The following is an 8,336-nucleotide window of genomic DNA, read 5'->3' on the forward strand; positions in this document are numbered from 1 at the left end:
GTTGGCAGTCGCTCAAAACTCGCGTGCATGCAGTTGGGCCTTAAAGGATTGCACCGATGACATGGACGACGATGTCACGGTAGCACCCGAAGATCGCGACGAGTCCGTGTCGGCCACAGATGCGTTGGACTACTTGAGGAAACTCCGCATATTCATAGAAAAAAGCGGAACAGCGACCGAAGCGGCGCATAAAAATGCGGATGGTCTAGAATCGTTCGTGACACTGAGTTTATGCTGCACCCGTCAAAAGACGATCACGGACTATTTCAAATAAACGTGCCTTGTCTGACGTTCACGTGTGCATTGTTGTGAGAAATGAGTTCAAGGACGTACCGTTGCAAAGGTAGGACGTTTGCGTTACTGAAGTTCTATTGTTATGGTAAATTTTTGGGCTTTCACTGTAACGACCTTTCAGAATAATGAACATTTTTCCGCGGTTCACTGAAGTTCGTTATGCCGAGATTTCACTGTAATCACCAAATGACCTCAGTATCGATGGTTATTGACCTCACGAATCGATAGGCGCAAAAATTTTTTGAATCCATCAAGAACAAGCACACTCACGGGTTTGTCGGGCGCTTTCGGCACTTTCTCTCTTCTTTCGTCCCAATGAGCATGCTGAAAGCTAAGCAGGGAAGGATGGCACGGCGGAAAGAAGTTACGTCACGCACGTCATGGCCTTGAGCATGTGTGATGAAACGTGATTTCTCTTTCCTGTTGTGATTCCTGTGCACGGGTGTGGCTCACTGTGTAATGTTAGCACATTATAAAGTGCGGCATCAGCACGTGGCGGCACCGGGTGGGAAGAAGTGCGCATCTGATCCAAACGCAACTGTTGATTTATGTCTCCTATTAGCCAATAGCATGCTGTCTGCTGTTCGACGTCAAACAGCAGGCACCGACAGCTTTAAAGAGAGTGAGCACAGGCCTCTGTATGAATAGTGCACAAGATTTGGCTGAGCTGTTCATAGTGGTGTCCGCTTTCTGCAGGTTGTTTTTTTTTTCACCTGGCCCAGGGGGTAGTTCATGACTCCTTTAAAGGGTGTTTCATGGGATGAGTTCTGGCCCTAGGTGGTGACATTTATTGAGGACTTGTGCATCTATTAGTCACCATGTTAACATCATTATTATTATTATTATGTTGTTGTTATTGTTGTCGTTAATTTGGTTCCCAATGCCTTATCTCAACAGCCCCCCGTCCGAGCGAGAATGGCGTCTCGAAGGAACACCTCAAGCTCTTTGAGCACAGCCAAACAGGCGGCCTGCAATCGGGCAACCCCGGCAGCGGAGGCGGCGTCAAGCGCAAGCACCGCGACGGTGCCGCCGCTGGTGCAGGCGGCGGCACCAACGCGGGCGGCGGAGGCGCCGAAGAGAGCGAAGAGGAAGATGGTGGCCTAGCGCCACCTGCGCACGACATCTATCGATCGCGGCAACAGAAAAAGGTGCGCTGAGGCGGTGGGAAGGTCGTTGCATGCGCCTCTGCTGTGTCATGCTGGTGGCAGGGGCTGTGACGTTCATCGGCAATGTGACGGGGAATGCGCTAGCACGTGACAGAATGTGTTGGTGAAAACCTCCTGCATTTAGGTGGGATGTTTAAGCTGAAGAGCGGCTTGCACCAGCAGGTAAAACATCCTCTCCCTTTGGGTTCAGCTTCAACCACAGCACATCATCTGCACCGGACACGACAGTCTGTCGCATGCTAGCGAGCTTCTGTTCGCACGGCTCACCATAGCGCGCTCATCAAAACTAAAACTGGCGTGCCCGAATTTGGCTGATGGTAGGGAATGCAGTCGCATTGTTAATAGAGTCAGACGGAATTCAGGGTTTTGTTTGCGTGCAACATATTGCATTCCTGCCTTGCGTGTGCAGATGATCTCGTAACTGTGAAGGTCATCTTCGACTCGTTGCACGCACTTGCATTTATTTTGTGACCGGGGATGCTGCTTATTCCTAACACTGTTGGATTCTGCCACCTTGTTAAATCTGCCATCTCATCACCTCTGATTGGCTCACAGGATAGTTGTGCCTTCACCGATTGGCTCGAAACATCCAACATGGCGGGATTTGGCAGCATGGCAGAAATCGACTGCGCAAAACAGCAGGTTATTGGGCTTTAAGTTAGCGCTTTTGTATTACAGCATGCTGGCGTTGCAAAAAAGCTTCGTTAACATCTTTGCTTGTGTTGAAGCTTCCCGCTAATATGTCATCATCATCCACATCATAACCATCTTTTAATAATTAAGAGGCCTTCGGCAATGTGATGCATTAACGAGGAGCAAAGACGTCGGTAAGACATGGCGGGTGCCAATTGACAAAAACGGGAGAGGCAACTTATGCGTACAAAAAGCTCAGAAAACAGTCAAACTAAGACTGACTTGAAAGCAGAACATGAGTGCTGAAGAAGGAAAAATGACACCTTGAAATTCACCAAGGAAACATGTCAGTGTGTTTTACTTTTCCACTGTGCTTTGTGCACAGAGTTGTGCACAGCCACAGATCTCGCGTCATGTGGCCTTTTGTCTTGCACTTCGTAGTCCGGCATTCACATGGCCAAATTCGGGCACGCCTCCAGTCTCGTGATGTCGAGAAGTTTCACAGCGATGTCTGTAGTATTTTTGTTAACTCACCATCGTCACGAATGTCTAACGCAACTACCATGTGTATGTAGCATGTGTGTGGCGAGTTTTGTGTGTGAGCGCAATTCTAACAAAACTGTGTGAAGCTGTATATGTTCCTGATGTGTTCTTTTCAACCATGTTTGTACATCGCAGTCAACGATAATGTTTGGATTGCCTTACTTGAGCAGCAAATGTGTCTCAGCGTCAATGTGCACTTCTCATGTTTAGTCCAAAAGCTCATAGGCCTATTTGCAACACGATCGTAGTAGTTGCAAGATTTCTAAGTAAACATTCACACATGTTTTCATGCAGAAATGTGGCACTACCGCATACAGGAGCTAGATTTGTGGCAGTTCAGTCAACTTTAGTATGATGGGTCTTAGTAGTACCTATGTAGTTGCATTGGCTTAAAATTATTTCATCCGGCTTTCAAATGGCTTTGCCACTTTGTAGGGGGATGACCTTCAGTGGCGCATCTGTGTTACATATGCGCCAATTTTCAATTATTATTGCAGGCATCTAGAGACTTTCTGCCCTTTTGTGTCAAGGAAACTGCAATTGCATTTGAGAGAATATAAGTAATAGTGCGTAAAGGCACAATCCTGATTGTCAGACATGCCAGTGTACTAGCCGTAAGTTCCTTTGTCACTGAGTCATTACAGTGCCTGAATTGTGATAAGGTAGGAAACTGGGCTAGTTGGAATATAGTCACATTGGCCAGTGCAACGAAGACACGGGACTAGACGAAAGTACTCAACAAAAGTACAACATAAGTGCTTGGGTCATGTACTTTATTTTAGTTCTGAGTCTTCTTTGTGCCGGCGATTATGAGTGCCTGAATTTTTGTTAGTAATTTTTAATTAAAAATTGGGCATTTAAGATTTGTTGGACACCACGTAAAACCAGCGCTTGTTACCTCGCAGTCCAGTGTGTGCTGCCTACTTGTTTGCAAACGTAGATAACTAGGCCAGAACGCTGCGTATGGCAGCTGTGCTCGTCATTGTTAGACACGGCTTTTAAGCTCCACCATGCAAAAACACAAATTTATCCTTCGTATTTGCCGCAGCAATGCCAACCATGTAGCTTTGGCTCCTTCCTGTGAGTCTGGATATTGTGTCATTAAGTTTAACTTAGCCTATTCTGGTTTAAAAACATTGGTGTTTTTAGCAGCGTGCACATGTGTTTTCCATTCCATCCATGCTTTTAGTGTTAGCTTCCTTTTTATTGCCCTTATGTAAATTTTTTGGTGCCAATGGCCTTGCTAAATGCTGTTTGCAGAGTTGGCCTTTATGACCATCTACGTATTAATGTGTGTTTGTTTATACCCCATCATTCTTGCCATATGCGTGCACACGCAATGCCTTTTCATAAATGATTTCTTTTCTATTCCATGCTCATTGTCTGATGCTCACTTGAAGATTGCTGTTTCAAGTTCCTGAACGCCTTATACTTTTGTAGCTTGTATGTCGCATAACTTGTGTGCTCACTTTCAGTACACTTCTTCTAGCTTTAAGTGTTCAAAAAACAACGTTCAAGTTTCAAGATATTTGAGAAACAGTCTTGTTTGCAAACATATGCTGACAGCGTATTGCTAATGCCTTTATATGATTGCCAGTTGAGGCTTCTTCAGGAGGGCAAGTTAAGTCACTGTGTCCTATTTTTTCCTGTTTCATTTCTTTCTTTTCTTGAAACTAATGTTCTGTTTGTTTGCTTTGGGCAATTTGCTATTTGTTGCTTCGAAACTAATACATCTGGAGAAGTCGTTCTCTAAGCCTGTTGCATGACCTCTGCTCTGTCAAACGACATAAGGCCTGCTTGAAGGTGCCGGAATGGGCTCAAATGCGAGAAAGAATGTCATTTTTTCCCCCCCTAGCATCTGCATTGACATCAGGACGTGACTGTGCAGGTATCAGTTTATTTAGGGCAATGCCAAGATTCCACGACTCTTACATCTTGAGCTTCACATCGCTTCATGCTAGCTCGATCTCACTGGCAGACGTAAAATACAGGTTCGGTAGATTGGTGCAAAAGATGCGCAGTGCTTCATTGTTAGCACTGTTGCACAGGCCCTTTATCTAATGTTGAGAATCACAGGTCAGTAATAAAAAAAAAAGCTACAGCGTAACAACTTTTTCAGTCAAACTGCCACCCACTTCACACCTTACTGCATACGTAGCTTATATAGTTGTTTTAGCTGTCCGAGTGGCTTTGGCCTATCACTTTGTTAGTATACATAAGAAAGATGCACAACAAATGGCACTGATGAAGCATTGTCATGACAACGTACAACTCTTGAAGCTCTAGTCTAATGTTTAATGGTGAAAAGAGGCAGAATGTGCGTTTTGCTCCATGTTTTTGATCGCACGCCTTCTTTACGAAAGTGGGTATTGGGAATCGGCATTGAGGTGTAGCTTCATAATGGCATGCCAAGTCTAGTAGTGATGACCACAACTTTTAAATCTGAGGTGTGGCATTGCAGTCGCATGCTATTGTCAGTAAGAACGGCACATTTTCAGGGTGCCTGCTTCTTAGGAACCAAACAATAAAGGTGTTACAGAAAGATGAATATTTTGGAATTACTCGGCATACAAGGGAAGCCTCAGCCTAGAAAGAACTTGGAAATTGTGCCTGTGTGCCCTACTACATGGCAGTGAATTGGCACATGAACATCAGGCGCACATGGATTTTTACGTTCATTTGCGATGAATTTGCACACTTTTAAGCCCATTATAAATGCAACGTTTCCAGGTTCTGCTCTCCTTTCGAGCCGGGACTCTCGAAGCAGCTTGCATGTAAAAACAATTCTTGCACTTAACAGCAGGCATCAGCTAGTCATTGTAACGAGGGAGATGTTAAGAAAGCATCATTCCAGTGACACACAGTACTTAAAAAATGGAAGATTTCCAGAACACATTAGCGAGTGAAACATTCTCGTGCTTTTTTTTTTTTTCGGTCTCGTTGCAGAAAAATAAGCTTGCGTGTTTTGCTTTTCGTTGTCATTGGTGAGTGATGACGTGTGTGTGTGGCTTTAAAAAGGTGCGTTTGTTCTCCACTTTCTCCGCAGCTCATGTTTTAGAGTGCGGGGGTCGCAAAGTTGTCAGACGGTGTTGAGAGAGTGCTCACTCAAGGATTTTTGTGTCGTTTGGGCGACTGCAGCGAGAGACGTCGAGAGGCTGCACGGACCCTTCCTCTTCTTCCTCTCCCATCACATCCTTTTACTTCGTTTTTTTTTTCTTTCACACTTTGAGGGACCTCTGAAAGGACTCTCAATTTGTTGGACATCGTGGACTTATACATAGTACTATATGTATATTTGCGTGATTCTTGTAGTGCGCGGATGGTGCGTTTGTGTACAGCGAAATGATTGTGAAGAAAACATTTGCAAGGAAAGAAAAGAACGCTTCAAAAAAAAAAAAAAAAAGGTGATGCCTTTAACGCTGCTTCGATTTTTATCGCCTAACCGAGGAAGTGAATTTAAGTGAAACTTTACCACAAACATTCTACAAATTGTATTACTAATTTGCCACGTTGTTTCTCATCTTGTTCGTCCTCATTTCTTATCTCAGATCGTCAGATTATGTACATTGCGGGAAAAATTTTGATGTTGAGGTAACAAAGGAATGCTTGATCACCTGCTTTCAATCTTAAATGCCTTTTAATGGCATTTAAGTGACATCTGTTAAATCTGTGCCTTAACATACGAATACAAAAAGTAAGTTTTGTGGTTGAAACGGATTACATATCTTCTATACAGATATGACAAGACATCACAACTTTGTTTGCAACTGAAATACTGAGTGGCTAGACGTACTTCAAGGTTTCACCTTCACATGTCATGGGCTAGTGAAATAAATAAGCAAAAAAAAAGATAATAATAGGAAGGATATTGCGTTAAAGGCTCCACCTTTCGACATCCATCCATTGAAAGACTGCTCGACAGCGCTCATTCCATTTCAAGTTTTGTAGGTGATGCGTGTTCCATTATTGTAAATAAAACAGTGTAAGCCTTTTAAGTGAATCTGCTGCGAGTGCTCCTGGTGTTGGCGAATAAAATTACGTTGCGAATGCAGTTGTCCATCCACTTGGAGAGCGTGTCATTGGAAGAATGTTTGTTGTTGCCATGGTAACATTGTCACTTGTACGATCACTATGTCCCAATCGGTGATTGTGCCTTCCCTACGTTTTTTGTTCAAATAAAAACCAATTCTGATGACGTCGAGGACCCTGTTTTACTTGGTCCTGCCTTGAATGAAGGTCCTGCCCCTGTATTCACGAGCTGGTCCCAGCTTTATTTACCCTTGTAGACAGCTTCACCAGCTTTTGTAGTCACCAAGAGGCTCACATTGAAGATTCAGATCGGCATTTGTGTTGTTCTGATCTTTTCTCTAGTGTCAGTGTCTGCACGCCAACTTCTTTTATCACAAATCTGTACCAACCAGCTCAATTTACTGTCGTTCTAAGCTCACGTTGAAGTTTATCTCGTGTTGTGCCAAATACAGCACAGCGCTGCTCCTTGACCAACAAAGACACTACAGCTTGATAACCCCTTCAACAAGGGAGTTGAAAAATACTCCTTTAACAAGGGAGTTGAAAAATGCTCCGCCACACAAGTGTATTATGCCATCGCATTGTTGTTCTTCTTGAGACTGGTCTTGCTGTACCCGAGAGCTTGCAAGTAGGCCTTGAGAATGTGCATTCATAATTTAAATACTACATTATTGTGCAGCGCGATTATAAAAGGATAGCTATACATCCACAAAAGTAGTGATATTTTCCCCAGCTTTAGCTTTTTGTAGTTGGGATGAAAATTCATTTGGAGCAAAGCTTCCGATAATGGAAGTCTGTGCTGTTTGAAGTCGCGAATATGTTTCTTTGAAGCCTTCCATAAGTAACATGCATTGGTGTGTGAAGGTTCCCGTTGTAATTATGACCTTACTGCTTGCTCGCAAGACAGTCTTCACTTATACTTGTTTCAGTCTTGCTACACATTTCACATAAACCTTAATGTTATTAATCTTGCAGAGTCATTCATCAAGTGTGGATCGCCGCAATAAAGAATGGTGGCCGACTCAAGAGGCTGTGATGACAAATTCATAAGACCCGAGCCCCGAGATGTCGCTTAATTTGTACTTGCCGCTAATTCGCTTGAGTAAGTTATCAATAAAAATTCTTGCTTCTATGGTAATTCATTGTACAATAGCCAGAGTGCCTTACAAAGACTGTTACATATGACTTAATTGTTGCAGCATGGATAGGGAAGTAATTGCTTTGTTTTTAATAAGCCACTTAGTATGCAGTAAGCATAGAAAAAGTATATTTTACTTGTCATCATTGAAAGCATGTAACTACCCTGTCGTAGAGTCGGCCATTGTAATTTTGTTACCCCTCCCCTTTTCACCCAAGGAGAAAGAAAATATTTATACAGAAAATTCTACCAACCTACCTAAGCATGCGTGCGGCCTTGCCTAACCGTGTTAGTAGGCAAAGCAAAAGAATTGACGTTTTGGCAAGTTGGAATACACTATACATGTTGAAATAGGCGGCGTGAGAAACGGCTGCACAAAAAGAAGGAATACACACCACAGCGTCATCTCGCAACTAACTTTATTAGAAATCACACAAACTATTTAAACTATGACCAACACCCGTATCTTCTCACATAATTGACAGCAAAACTGTGCACTCTAAAAAGGTGATCACACACACAATCTCTTACTA

General features: G+C 43.4%; 1 long non-coding RNA gene across 2 annotated transcripts; it reads left to right on the plus strand.

Moving 5' to 3' along the window:
• The first annotated feature begins 1,191 nt into the window (after positions 1-1,191).
• Positions 1,192-7,774, plus strand: LOC125756554 (uncharacterized). Of its 2 annotated transcripts, none has more exons than XR_007414593.1 (2): positions 1,192-1,442; positions 7,641-7,774. It is a non-coding gene; the product is annotated as an uncharacterized LOC125756554 (long non-coding RNA). The 2 variants fall into 2 exon arrangements; XR_007414594.1 differs by lacking the exon at positions 7,641-7,774 and adding an exon at positions 5,683-6,818.
• Positions 7,775-8,336: the final 562 nt, after the last annotated feature.

This window comes from Rhipicephalus sanguineus, unplaced genomic scaffold, assembly GCF_013339695.2.
Source record: "Rhipicephalus sanguineus isolate Rsan-2018 unplaced genomic scaffold, BIME_Rsan_1.4 Seq124, whole genome shotgun sequence".
Taxonomy (NCBI): Eukaryota; Metazoa; Arthropoda; class Arachnida; order Ixodida; family Ixodidae; genus Rhipicephalus; species Rhipicephalus sanguineus.